Below are 13,911 nucleotides of genomic sequence, written 5' to 3'. Positions count from 1 at the left end.
CTTTGACGACATTTTAGGAGAAGAGCAGGAAGAAATTAAACTGTGGTTTACCCGCATATTGTATCTTCGTAATGCCAGTGTCATTTACATCACCCAAATTTGTTTCAACAAAGTAATGCCCATCGCACCGAAAGTCTCAAAGCTCATTACGTGGTCTTGGTTGAAAAGCCCTAGAGATAAATCGCAAGTGCAAGTCTTAGCCAAACAGTTAGGAACGACTTGGCTGACTCATGCGTGCGACGATGCCTTTCAAACCCCACACGCCTATTTACTCGTGGATTTAAAACACACCCACCCCGATTATTTGCGATTTCGTACCCATATGTTTCACCACTGGTGCCAAGACGGAGGGCCTGTTGTGCACACGTCCATTTCGTCGACTTAATAGCAACAAGAAAATCTATAAAAAAAGAAACTCAGACACTTTGGGTCTGTCTCACACAACATGACGCACCTTCTGTCTCATCTTCCCGTCAAATTGATTCGTGCCTTTTACGGCATTATTCGCGAAATAAATCCATGAATATGTACTCGTGTCTTAGAAGCCAGTCTCAAAGAAGCCTTACGATAGTTTACGATGACAACACATCAATTACTGCAAGGCATTATTCACATTACACATCAAACCAAACGTTTTTTTGAGACATAGTAGCCTTGACGCAACTGACCGATCATTGCATCGACACTCAAACCAAAAAGCAAATCATTTTGAAACCTGGAGGTAACGGTTCTCTAGGAGGTGTCATCATTCGTTTCCTCTTAAAATGGGATCCCAATGCCCCCAAAGTCCTCCCCAAGAAAAACGCCACTCCCAAGAAAGCTAAACAGACACAGGAGAAGAATAAGAGCAGTGGTGTCAAGACCAGGTCATAGCAACTGAAACACAAAAGCCTACAGAAAAAGAAAAAGTAAAGCCCACAGAAAAGACCCCAGAAAACAGCCTCTTCCCGCAATAGGCCATCACCTACAGCGACGGTGACCGCGTCTCCAGTAGCCTCACGTTCGTTCACTTCTCCGTTGCTAATGATGCCAGCCAAGCTCCACTTGACACCCGGTCTTCCTCATTTGATGAAACAATGGAAACCTGCGTCTCCAAGAACTTCTCCAGTGGTGTAACCCTCATCCTCTTTAGCTGCAGCAGCAGATGTTCACAAAGTACCTACCCCCAAAATCAAAGTCTAATAGAGATCGGGCATGTTACAGGGTTTACTGGATTTTTCCAAGCAAGAACTGTCCCGATTTCGTTCGTTCCGAACCCCTCCACGACGTCTGATGCCTGTCATCAAGTTGATGTGACATAAAGACAATCAGTGGTAACGCATTCCAGTAAAGGATGGGGATCAGTGTTTTTGTGATCCTGAACGTCCAAAGATGTCCCCTAAAAGAAGTGCACACCACTCTCGAGCTAAAAAGGGAAAGAAATTGAAAGGACTTCCTCGTCGTTTAGCCAAACATTGGGACATGTTGTCCGTCATGTCCAAAGCCCCTTCACCCATGCGAAAACAACTCATTCAAACAGCCTCCAAAGATGATACCGTGTTGGAATGTTGCATGAAAGTCTTAAAAGGCTCCATACTTTATTCTCCACATCCGATAAATGCTTAGCCAAGTATCAACACGTTCTTCGTCAAATGGTTCAAAAGAAAATACACATTCGTCAAAAGCGAAACATGTTGGTGAAACGCGGAGGAATTTTACCCATGTTGTTAGGATCCTTGCTGAAAGGTGTATTGGGAACAATGCTGGGAGGACTCATGTGAACAAGATATAAAAAGGACCAAGAAGATAAAAGGGACCTCTGGAGTTAAAAGATCTCAGACGTGACCATTGGAATAGAATGGAAGGACGAAAAGTGGACTTAGTGCCTTACAAATGATGGATGGAATACAATCGTTGGCAAGAAGAACGGACCCCGCATTTACTTCCCGATCCTCATTTGACCGAGATGTCCCAGTTACAACCCGAATTGCAATGGTTGATGGATCGCAACGATTTGTCCGAAACAGAAAAATGGCAAAAGTAAGGTCAACTGTTCCGATGACTGCAACTCTTTCACCAGAATGCTGTAGATGAAAAAACTCTGCGGACTCTGAATGATTGTATGGCTCTGATGAAAAGTTCAACACCGCGACCACCACTCGCAGAGGTCAAGGCAGACGCAGTGCCTCAAAAGTCCGAGGAAGAGGACGTACGAGAAGTCTTTCAAACACCGTCAGCACCTCACATTCCTAGTAATATTTCAGCGTCTTTGTTGACCCCTTCCCCCACTCCCTAACGAGAAGAACTGAAAGCTTGGGTTAAAAAGACGATGTCCATTTCTCCTTCGACAGAAGTCAAAAAGAAAGGTAAACCAGAAGTGACAAAAGAAAACAAGACCAAAGCCATCTCATTACCGCCACCACTACCGTTAACTTCAACTCCCGTGGCACATCGGACATGTAAAGTCGTTTCCAAACCACCATTTCGCCCCATCCAAAGTAGCATCAGTGAAGAGTGGGTGACCGATTAAAAAATGGAGAAGGTGTTAGCCTGCATTTACTACGCTCCAGCCCATACTGCAGGTTACGAAGGCGTTCAGAAATTGTATCGTGCTGCCAAAACCAGTCTGAAAAGTCTCCGTTTACCTCAAGTACAACGATGGTTACAAGAACAAGCCACGTACACTTTACACAATCCCATTCGACAAACATTTTCCAGAAGTCGCACTCGAGTGGCGGGCATCGATCATCAATGGCAAAACGATTTAGCCGGTGTCTCTTTTGTCTACCTACAATCGTGACTACAAATATTTGTTTTGTGTCATCGACGTCTTTTCCTAATTTGCCTGGGTCGTGTCATTGACTTCCACATCGAGCACTGAGGTAGTGCTAGCCCTGAAACTGGTGTTAAAACAAAGTGGTCGTCACCCTATTCGATGGCAAACCGACAAAGACACCAAATTTCTGAACCAAGCTTTCCACAAGTAATTAAAGAAAAAGTACATTCATTTTTTCACCACCGAGAATCCCGAAACCAAAGCCAGCATCGCGGAACGTTTTCAACGCACCTTGAAAGAACCCTTGTGTAAATATTTTACGCATTAACATATTCTCGAATACATCGACGTCTTGACGCACCTTGTCCAAGTGCACAACCGATCTTACCATCGAAGCATGGGATGTGCCCCCCCCCCCAAGAAGTGACTTCCGACAACAAAGTGACTGTTTTTGAGCGCCTGTTTGGTACGTTCTCGACGGTGACTGTCCCGAAAAAAGTAGACTGTTATCAGCTGGAGATTGGGTGAGCATTGGCAAAACCAAAGCACTTTCGACAAAAGTTACATACCCAACTGGACCACTGAATTGTTTCTTGTAACTGGACGAGTACGTGGCCGTCATCCTGTCGTCTATAAATTGGAAGACATGAACAGGGAAGTGTCAAAAGGAACGTTTAACTTGCCCGATTTCCAACGCGTGACCAAAAAAGAAGACGAAGTGTACGACATCGAACGCATTCTCGAACGAAGAACCCGTGAAGTGGGAAAACGACGTGTCAATGAAGTCAAAGTACGTTGGAAAGGATATCCTCCAAGTTTTCATTCTTGGATCAAAGCTTCGCAGGTTATCGACTATAAAAAGAAGTGACCATCAGGTCCTTTAACACAGCCTCAGCTGCCACTACAACCGTGAGCACTATTTCACCCAGTTCTTCTCTCAAGATCTATAAAAACAACCCTTGTGGGTGTGGTGTGGAAAACGTGTGCCTAAAAGCAAATCGTCCTTTTCTGCCAAATCTTTGTGGTGTGTTGTGTCATCGGTGCTGCCATTGCCAGTTTAATGCAACAAGGATACAAACAATTGGTTACCTTCTTCCCAATCCTTCCCTGAAATACTCCTCAAACGGGAAAAACGGACGTCTTGCAGGCGACGTCAATCACTACTCCAGCAATATCTACAACATCAATCCTCTTTTAGACACTCCTCTGACTTCCAGGGACCCATCGGACATCAGCACAACTCTAGAATTATAAACAACAACAACTAATTTTACTTAACGTTACCCAGTGACAGTTCCATGGAGGTGTTTCCCAACAATACTTTGTGTTGTTACACGGTCAAATAACCTCAGATAATCCAATTAGATCACGATGCCCATTGGGAAGTGGCTTTGGTGAAAATGACTTACCCTACACAAAACAAAAACATCACTGAAACTCAAAACACTTTGCAGGTCGAAATCCTGAACGTCAAATTGCAAGAAGAAATGAATAAAATCGGGTTTTCAGGTGACACAAAGTCAACAAGCAAGTCATCATTTAACATCTTCACGTTGAAAATTTCGGCAGGTTATTATTTTCATTTAGCATCTACACATCCGGCAGGCTATTATTTTAGCGGTGAACATTTAGTGGATATAATTGCTGACAGATTCAAGGCAGCGTTTGGCAAAGCCCTGAACATAACCAAAAAAGTGTTATCATTGATTACCATAAAGTGCCTCTTCGCCTACAGATGAAGTTTCAGGATACAGAAATTTTGTCCATCAGGTTTTATGGTAGTTTGTTTGAAATTTTGGCTGGACATCCACAGATGGTAGCATAAAATCTGAGCTCGAAGATCAACAGTAATATGGATTTTTACAGGGATATTGGATCCCCTGTAGAACTTAACCAAGGACTCAATTTGATCTTTGTGTACATTGATGTGGTGGAGTACAACGTGGTGGGACACACCTCCGCACCGTTACTACGTGTCATTCCTTTCAAAGTGGATTCTACCACGACCAATGACCTACAAGGTGGAAACACTTATCACGTTCACCGTAAATTTGTAGATCCTCACTATTTGACCTTCAGTAAGTCGTATTTCGACACTGTCAACATTGCTATAAAAGGAGATCTGGGAAGAAATATTGCATTCTCCAAAGGGAAAGTCACAGTGAAACTCCATTATCGAAAACGATTCTCTAACGACTCATAAGTCGTGTATTCTGTGTACCAAGGCGTTGCTCGACAGCGAGGACATGGTTTAGGAGATATGCAGAAATCAGCCTTTTGTACGGTGGCCCCGGTTTTGAAACCGATGGTGACACGAGGATTGCACGCTTTGAAAGATGAAGCATTGACAATCAAAACCCCAAAGAAGCTTTCTTGAGAGCAAGCGAAAATGTCTTGCTTCAAACGGGACAAGACATTTTGAGCCGACGAGAAACTCCTATAAATGCCTTGGACGCTGCCGAGTCAGGCATTCTTGCTTCACTGACGCCACAGCAAGGACAAGGCAGAAAGAGACGACAAGGACACCCTTCCAGATGCCTTTATACCCTCAGAGCTAGAAAGACTAAGAAAAGAACTGTCAGAGACTTAGACATTTCTGATTATTAAAAAACAGAGAGAAAAAAGAAAGAAAATGATGCACCGAGAGTCTTGCGTCTCTTCCAAGTCGGAACTGGATCTGTTTGCCATGCCACCCACCATGAGGTCGATATAAGAATCCCAATAGGTCGAATTTCATCCCGTCTCCTCTGTCAAGGACTCAGGATCAGCTCCCATTGAGTCTGAAATCAAAGAACAGTCTGAAGATTACATCGATCTAAACATCAGTTACTTGTACTTGAAGGTGAAAGTGATCGACACATCGACGGACGGTCCCGATATAAAGAACGAAAATAACGTCAACAATTTCATGCATTCTTTGTTCAGTGGAGTGGGTTGTGGATTTGTACTTGAATAACAAACTGTTCAGTAGCAACATGGACACTTACCCTTACCAAGCGTACCTGGAAAATCTCTTGACGTACGGAAAAGAAGCCAAGAGCACCCATCTTAATGTTTGTGTGGTATGTATACCTGACCCAGCAGGAAAATTCAATGATACCGATTTGATTGCAGATAAAAAACCAAACCACAATGTGGGATTCAACAGTCGACGAAGCAAAATCAAAGGACCCAACAAAAATTAGAGCTGTGGGATCGTTTGCATTTAGACATGTGGTTGCAAGAGACGTATTTGCTGAACGGAGTGGATGTCCACCTGAGAATGAATCGTAGCAGTGCCGTTTTCCATTTGATAGCTGAGTCTGCCTATTACAAAACAGTCATTCAAGAAGTCAGACTCTACGTACGACGTGTGGAAGTGCCACCTAAAGTGGGAAACGACATCAGTCATACTTTGATCAGAACGACCGCCAAGTATCCGATAAGACGTGTGGAAGTGAAAACTTTTACCATACCCGCTGGACATCAATCAATGATCGAAGATCATCTGTTTCAAGGACAGTTAACCCAAACATTTGATCATTGGTATCGTCAAAAATACAGCCTTCAACGGAGCCTTCGAGGAAAATCCTTTTGAGTTTCGGCACTACAACGCGTCCAAGATGGAAGTCAGTCGAGATGGCAAAACCTTGTGTACCAGGCCTTTCGAACCTGACTTTAGTGAAGAGAAGAAGAATTACTTGAGCTCGTACTTGTCCTTGTACGAAGCCACGGGCAGTTAGGAACCAACACCAGTCACGGCATTACGTACGAGGATTATGCAGAAGGTTATACTTTGTGGACCTTTGATTTCACTCCAGACCAAGGCAGCGACGAGGGACATTTCCACCCTATAAAATCCGGCCAAATTCGTGTGAACTTCAGTTTACAAAGCCAATACCTGTAAACAACACGGTGAACGTCATCTTCTATGCCGAATTCGACAATACGATAGAAATCAACAATTTGAGAAAAGTCATTCTAGATTATTAGAAATTATGGAAGATACTTATCCCACTTTGCATGGTGGATAATGTATGGAAATGGAATGGGAGGATGCCGTGCAAGTCGAACCCCAAAACAAAGACAAAGAGGACGTGGTGATGAAGTCCAGATGGCCAGAACAAGAACAACATTTAGTCTCCTGTTTTGCCAAACACCTGGCGGATAACATTACGGAATTGATCAAGAAAGATTGCAATGGATGTCAAATCGATCATCCCAGTCAAAATTCAACACGATAAATGTCTGATGATGAGTCAAGAAAAAAACAAAACCTGGACGAGTATCTGGACGAAGCTTGGAGTACCATCTCGGAAGAAGCAGTGCTGCATCAGTGGTATAAAGTCTTGCGTGATCATTCCTCCCCTCCACTCATCACATCGAAGCTCTCTTGGCTCAGAGTGCGTAGACGAAGCGAAGAAACGGTTACTTGTCAGAGACTTTCAAGGAAAATGTTCGGATTTAATTGATGACTTATCATTACCTGTGAAAAGAAAACAAGAAAAAACCCACAAAAAATGGATACCTGGGAACGTTATTACCTTTTAAGCCACAGTTTGTAAACTGCTTCTTGGAATCCTGTCGTGTGTGCTAAAGATGAACTGCCTCACCGCAAACCTCAAGACCATCAAGTTTATGTCATCAACACGGACGACAGTCATCGCCCAGGAACCCACTGGGTAGCCGTCTACTTCCCTCAAGAGGGTTGTGTGGAGTACTTTGATTCGTATGGATTGCCCCCTTTGGAAGACAACATCATCGACTGTATGAGAAGAAATGCCAAGACGACACGATTCAATAATGTGAAATTACAAGGCACAGATTCCACGGTGTGTCGACAATATTGTGTGTATTTTCTTCATCAACGCAGTCTTGGATATTCTTTAGAACATTTAGTGAATTATTTTGATCGTCACTCTTCTAGAAACGATGGCAAAGCAGATCGATGGTTTTGTGACCATTATGACTATCTCTTGTTTTTAGCCAGGAAACGTAGTGTACATCATTGGCCCAATGACTTCCATCAGTGGAAATCTCACTTCACTTCACAACGTTGTCAACCTTGCCAAAAATAGTTTATTTGTTCGAAAAACAGTTTGTTTGTTGTAAAAAAAATGTTTTGTGGTTAATTGTTGGTTGTTTGTTATTTGAATAAAAATGTTGTGTTTTGAAAAAAATGTGTCTGTCGCTTCTTTTCAAATTTTTTTCATGATGCATGCTCTTTTACTTCTGTCTATCCCTCACCCTAAAATCAAACTATCATAGCATTCTGACCCAACAAAACTCGTAGGTATGTTTTCCTTCACGTCTGTGCTTGACAAATATAAAGGGGAGCGCTCTGTGTGATTTTCAATTATAGGGAATAAATCACGACAAATTTTTACCATATTGTTTAACCACCTTTTAACATTTTTTAACTCCTTTAATCACTCAAAACCCTTCTGATTTAAAAATCCTTTGTTCTACTTTCTGGCGCCATTTCCCGAAAACAGGTACTAGGAATCATACTAGTATACACCTGCGCAGAATCCTCACAAGTTCTCAAGCACAAGAAAACCACTGTGAGATTTTCTGTAGAAGGAAAACTTAATTACGCTATACTAACTCTGATTACCACTAACCTCCTTCTATCATGTTTATTCATTTAATCCCTCACTCAATACAGGATTTATAAATAAATAATTAAATATCACAACATAAAACAACCAAATACTAAAGCAATTCAATTCAAACAAACCGACATCACATCAATTTAATGGCTCTAACACAAAAGACCAATAAACTAGTCCCAAATTTAAAGAAAAACCAATCCAGACAAATGTACAAACTAAAGAACAAAATGGCCGACCACAATAATTCACTAACAAAAGGGCAGAAATCCCCCCCCCCCCCAATCATTAACATGGGAACATTGGACTTTAGCGCTAATTCAAAACACAAAGAACTATGCGCCAAGCATTTGACCTTTCCAAACTCACCAGTAATCTTCCCAAACATTACTCAAACACTCGAAACCGAGGAACTAGACGATACCCTGCCCATTTTTGATTTAGAGTTACCAATTCCTAACACAGACAAACAAGTAATTCAGGATCAACCACCCACCCCCAGTTACTTAGAAATTGCGCAATCACCAATTAAAAAACGAATTGCGACAATCATTGAACCAGCTAAAATACTAAAACTAGAAACAACAACTACAACCCCAAGTGATTTAAAAACATCAAACAATAAGCAGGGGAAAACACCAAAAAAAGTAAAGTCAACTAACATTCAAACCCCACCCCCAAAAAAAATCCAGTAAAACCCCACCAAAATAGGTACCATAACAGCCAAACCCCAGGACTCTCTAGAATACTAACTTATGGGGACATTCTATACAACACCCAGGAAACAACTCAAACTAAGGAAAACAACACCCCAATCAGGGAAGTCACCCCCACCCCAAACCCTATTAACCATAATCAAACCAGTGATAAAGGGAAGCAACCAAAAAAGTAATAAAGGACAGAAACCAGCAAACAAATCAACCAAAAACACAAACAGCACAAAAATTAGTGAACAAATAGCAAATAATAAACAAATGGCATCAATAACAACAACAACAAAAATATCAGTAGCGCCACCTACCAAGCAAAACCCAACCCCCCAAAATCAGTCCAAGCAAAAACAACTAATTATCACTGTAGCCAAACCCCAGGAACATCTAGAACACCCACTGAAAGTCAAGTCTTAAGTAACACATACAAGGATATGGTGGAAAAAGAGATAAAAGCACCAAAAAGGGAAATTAAATCAAATAAAAACACCAACCCTACAACCCAAACTAAAGCAGCGACAACACCAGCCAAACAAATGACTAACCAACCAATAAAACCAAATAACCCACAAAATCCAACCAAACAGAATAATACTAAACAAACTAAGCATAGATTCCACGCTACAGAGCATACAGTTTATATAAGCAGTAACCCCACACAGCTGCTTAACCTTAGCCTTAACAGCATAACAGTGGCTCTATAAAGGATGCATCATGGGCAATTTACTATACACCGGCCCAACACCAGATACATAATCGTGCACTGCAGCACCCTAAATCAAGTGGCAAAATTTCTAGAATTAGAACAATTAAATAATCTCAAAATTAAAGTGGAAAGACACCACAAAATCAATCAGAAAGCCCAACACCCTAAACCTAACATAAAGGCCCAAACATCAGACACAAAAAACAAAACTAAAACTGAAAACCCCCACCCACACCAATAAACACAATCAAGTTTAAGTCAGTCCTAAAATTAAAAGTTCCAAACAAATGGACAAACAATGAAACTTTAACTAAACAACTTAAAGATAGTGGGACACCTCTTGAAAGGGCATACAAACTTAAAAATTACAAAGGGCAGGAGACCAACGCAGCAGTCTTAGAATAAAAAAAACCACTACCTAGCATAGTAAGATTAGGCCCATACGGAATACGCCAATGCCTAGAACCATACATAAACAAACCCAGGTTCTGCAGCAACTGTCAGCATTGGGGGCACTATGCGTCCAATTGCAAATTTAACAAAATTTGCAAACAATGCATGGGGAACCACAAGGGACAATGCCGAAGGGCCATACCTAAATGCACCAACTGCAGAGATGAACACATACCAAAATTCCCAAAATGCCCCTCTGCCATCAGGGAAGGAAATATCATCCAAATAATGAACACCAAAAACTTACCATACTATGCAGCCAAATGATTGACAAAAGGTGAAATAAACTTAGAAATAAACAGAAAACCAAATGAAACAAATACAAAACCCAAACTAGGAATAATGTCAAACACAGATAAAACCAAGACTAAAGTGGTAACAACCCCAAAACAGGAAAAAGGCACCCAAACGCACCCCACCCTACCAGATAAGACCAACATAAAGTTAAACAATAAAAACAAAAAAATAGAACCCCCAACTGAACAAGTAGTCAAAGAAATACTAACAGATACCATAAATTGCTTTCAATCAAAAACAAAAATCGAACAAATAATGGAAAAAATCCAAAAAATGTTAACTAAAATGATCTATCACCCCACCCCCCCTTTTGTCCACTTAAGAAACAACTTAAATGACCACATACCATAATGAATAACAAAACCAAACGCAATCTAATAATATGGCAATGGAACTCAAGAGGAATAACAGCTAACATTAACGAACTAAAAATAAAATTACAAGACCAGTTCCAATGCCCGATATCATTTGCATACAAGAAAGCAAGATATCTAATAAAACTAGACATTTACCAACACTACCAGGATACTCCCCAGGTTACTTTAAAAATGGCTACACCGGACAGGAAGGAGGACTTGCCATTTTTATCCTAGACAACATGCCAAATATAATACCAGTTGATGTAACACCAACACCAGGTACCAATGAGGCATTTGAAATTCAGTCCTCAATAGTCCAAACAGGAAATGGTAATATTCAAATCTTTAATATTTACGACCCGGGGGGAAACATTAATATATCCAATCTGACCACCTATAGGCAAATAACTAAACATCAATTAGATAATCATATCGTCATCTGCGGAGACTTTAATGCTCAGCTGTGGTGGGGGGGGGGGGGGAGGTGTATGACAGACAAAATAGGCGGGTTGGTTGAGGCATGGGCTGACGAATCCAACCTGACCATCCTCAATGATGGGGCAAATACACGCCTCAACCCGGCGGATGGAACTGTCTGCCATCGACCTAACCATATGCTCACCAAAGTTAGCACAAATGATTGATTGGGGAGTGGATCAAACTGACTCGCTTGGCTGTGACCACTTTCCAATCGTTATAACTCTGCAGATGACAGTCCAACATAATCCCATAAAAAAACATCCACAATGGAAATATGACAGTACAGATTGGGGAACATTTAGGGAACAGCTAGTTATTTAAAGTAAACACCAATAACTTAGAAAATGAGGATATAAATACTTTTTACGAAAACCTCATTAATACTATACAAACAGAAGCAACACCAATATACCCAAAACTAGTGGCACAACAACTAAACAAACAGTACCCTGGTGGAACCCATTATGCAAACAGGCACATAGAAAAGACAGGCACTCAAAAATTTAAACGATCAGGTAACTCAATATATTTTTATAAATTATAAGGAAAAGGAAAAAAACTTTATAATTTTTTTTTAAAAAGCAGGCTAAAGAAAAAACTTGGCAAAATTACTGCTCAAAAATCAACATTAGGACTAGCTCTAAACAAGTATGCTACAAGATCAAATCAATTAGAGAAAAAACAGTTAATACCACTCCCAAAATAGCAGGTGCACTCACAAATAAGGAAAAGGCAGTTCAACTAGCCATACATTTTTCAGCTATGAGTAGCAACCTAAATCACACCCAAGCCTTTCAGAAACACAGGGATAAAGTGGAAATAACACATAAACACCTTTTCAAAGATCTAGGCCCTAAAGAATCCAACTTGAATAGCGATATAACAATATACGAATGGGAAAAATCATTGACATCAAAAAAGGAAACATCCCCAGTGGAAGATCAAACTGGATAAACCATACATAAAATCTTGCCTGAAAACATTACACACATCATAGTTAAACTGCTTAACAAGATCTGGAAAGAAGGCAAATTACCCAATAAATGGAAAAATGCAATAGTAATTCCAATCCCCAAACAAGGTAAAGAACCCAATAACATAAACTCATATAGACCACTCTCCCTGACTAATAATATTTGCAAAATTATGGAAACAATAATAACCAATCGACTTAAATACCACCTGGAAAGTAACAATTTAATATCCGAAAACCAATGCGGATTTAGAAACAAAAGGTCCACTACGGATCAACTCATGCGATTGGAATCAGCAATTAAACTGGCATTTAACTCCAAACGAAAGATAGAACCCTAATTGCAGTATTCATAGACTTGGAAAAGGCATTCGACCTCGTTTGGACAAACGACTTATTAGCTAAACTTAGCCACTTCGGAATAACTGGACGATTATTTGACTTCATCGAGAACTTCTTAACTGACCGCAGAATTATAACTAGAGTTGGGGACACTTACTCGGACGTATACACACTCGAGAATGGTACCCTACAAGGGAGCGTACTCAGCCCCACACTCTTTAACATCATGATTAATGACTTGGATCAAAATATAACTTCAAATCTAGTCGAAATGTCACAGTTTGCTGATGACAGTGGAATATGGAGAGCAGGTAACACTACAAGTTACAAAATCATTAGTGAAATCCAAGACAGCCTAAACAATATAGGGAGATGGGCAGATAAATGGGGATTCAAGCTATCACATGAAAAACTATTGCAGTCCTCTTTACAACCAAACATAGTTATAAATTCAATTACCCCGAACTCACCATCCAAAATAAAATCATCAAATTCGTAAAAGTAGCACGATTTCTAGGCATGTATTATGATGAACATCTAAATTGGGGACACCACATAAATGACCTAGTAAATAGATGCAATAAAGATATAAACTTACTAAGGAACCTTAAAGGAACCACATGGGGATCCAATTAAGAAACGCTCTTAACACTATACAGGGCATTAATAAGATCAAAATTGGACTATGGGTACCAAATATATAATTCAGCTCCACATAGACACCTAAAAAACTAGACCAGATACAAAGAAAAGCGCTAGTCACTTGTACCGGTGTTCTGCCGTCTGTATCCCTAGCTGAACTCCAAATCCTAACTGGATAACTGCCCCTACACCTAAGAAGGCAGGAATTAATCCTAAGATATGCAGCTAGAGTAACTATCCACCCTATCACACACCCCACCCGTATAGCCATCAATAAATGCAACACACCTTTCAGTAACATACGGGTAACTACCGTCCTTGCAGGGAAGCGAATACACCAATTGATTAACCAACTGCCACTTGAAAATTACCAAGCCGACCCAACAACAAACGACTTTAATTAAAAAGTGTTCCCTAAGCACATAAATGCCATGGGGAAGTGGCTCCAATTCCTTCCCCTAGGAGCAATTAAATAGCCTACTGTGTAGGCATAAAGCAGAGGTATATGCTCGAAAGAGCGCAAACCTCTTTAACTTAACATAGGTAGACAGATAGTCTGGCTAACCAGCGTTGATTAATCAACTGTAAAAAAATGAGCTGCAG

This window comes from Sinohyriopsis cumingii, unplaced genomic scaffold (genome assembly GCF_028554795.1).
Source record: "Sinohyriopsis cumingii isolate HCF-2022 unplaced genomic scaffold, ASM2855479v2 utg000441l, whole genome shotgun sequence".
In the NCBI taxonomy this organism is placed as follows: Eukaryota; Metazoa; Mollusca; class Bivalvia; order Unionida; family Unionidae; genus Sinohyriopsis; species Sinohyriopsis cumingii.
Note: the sequence above shows the minus strand (reverse complement) of the source record.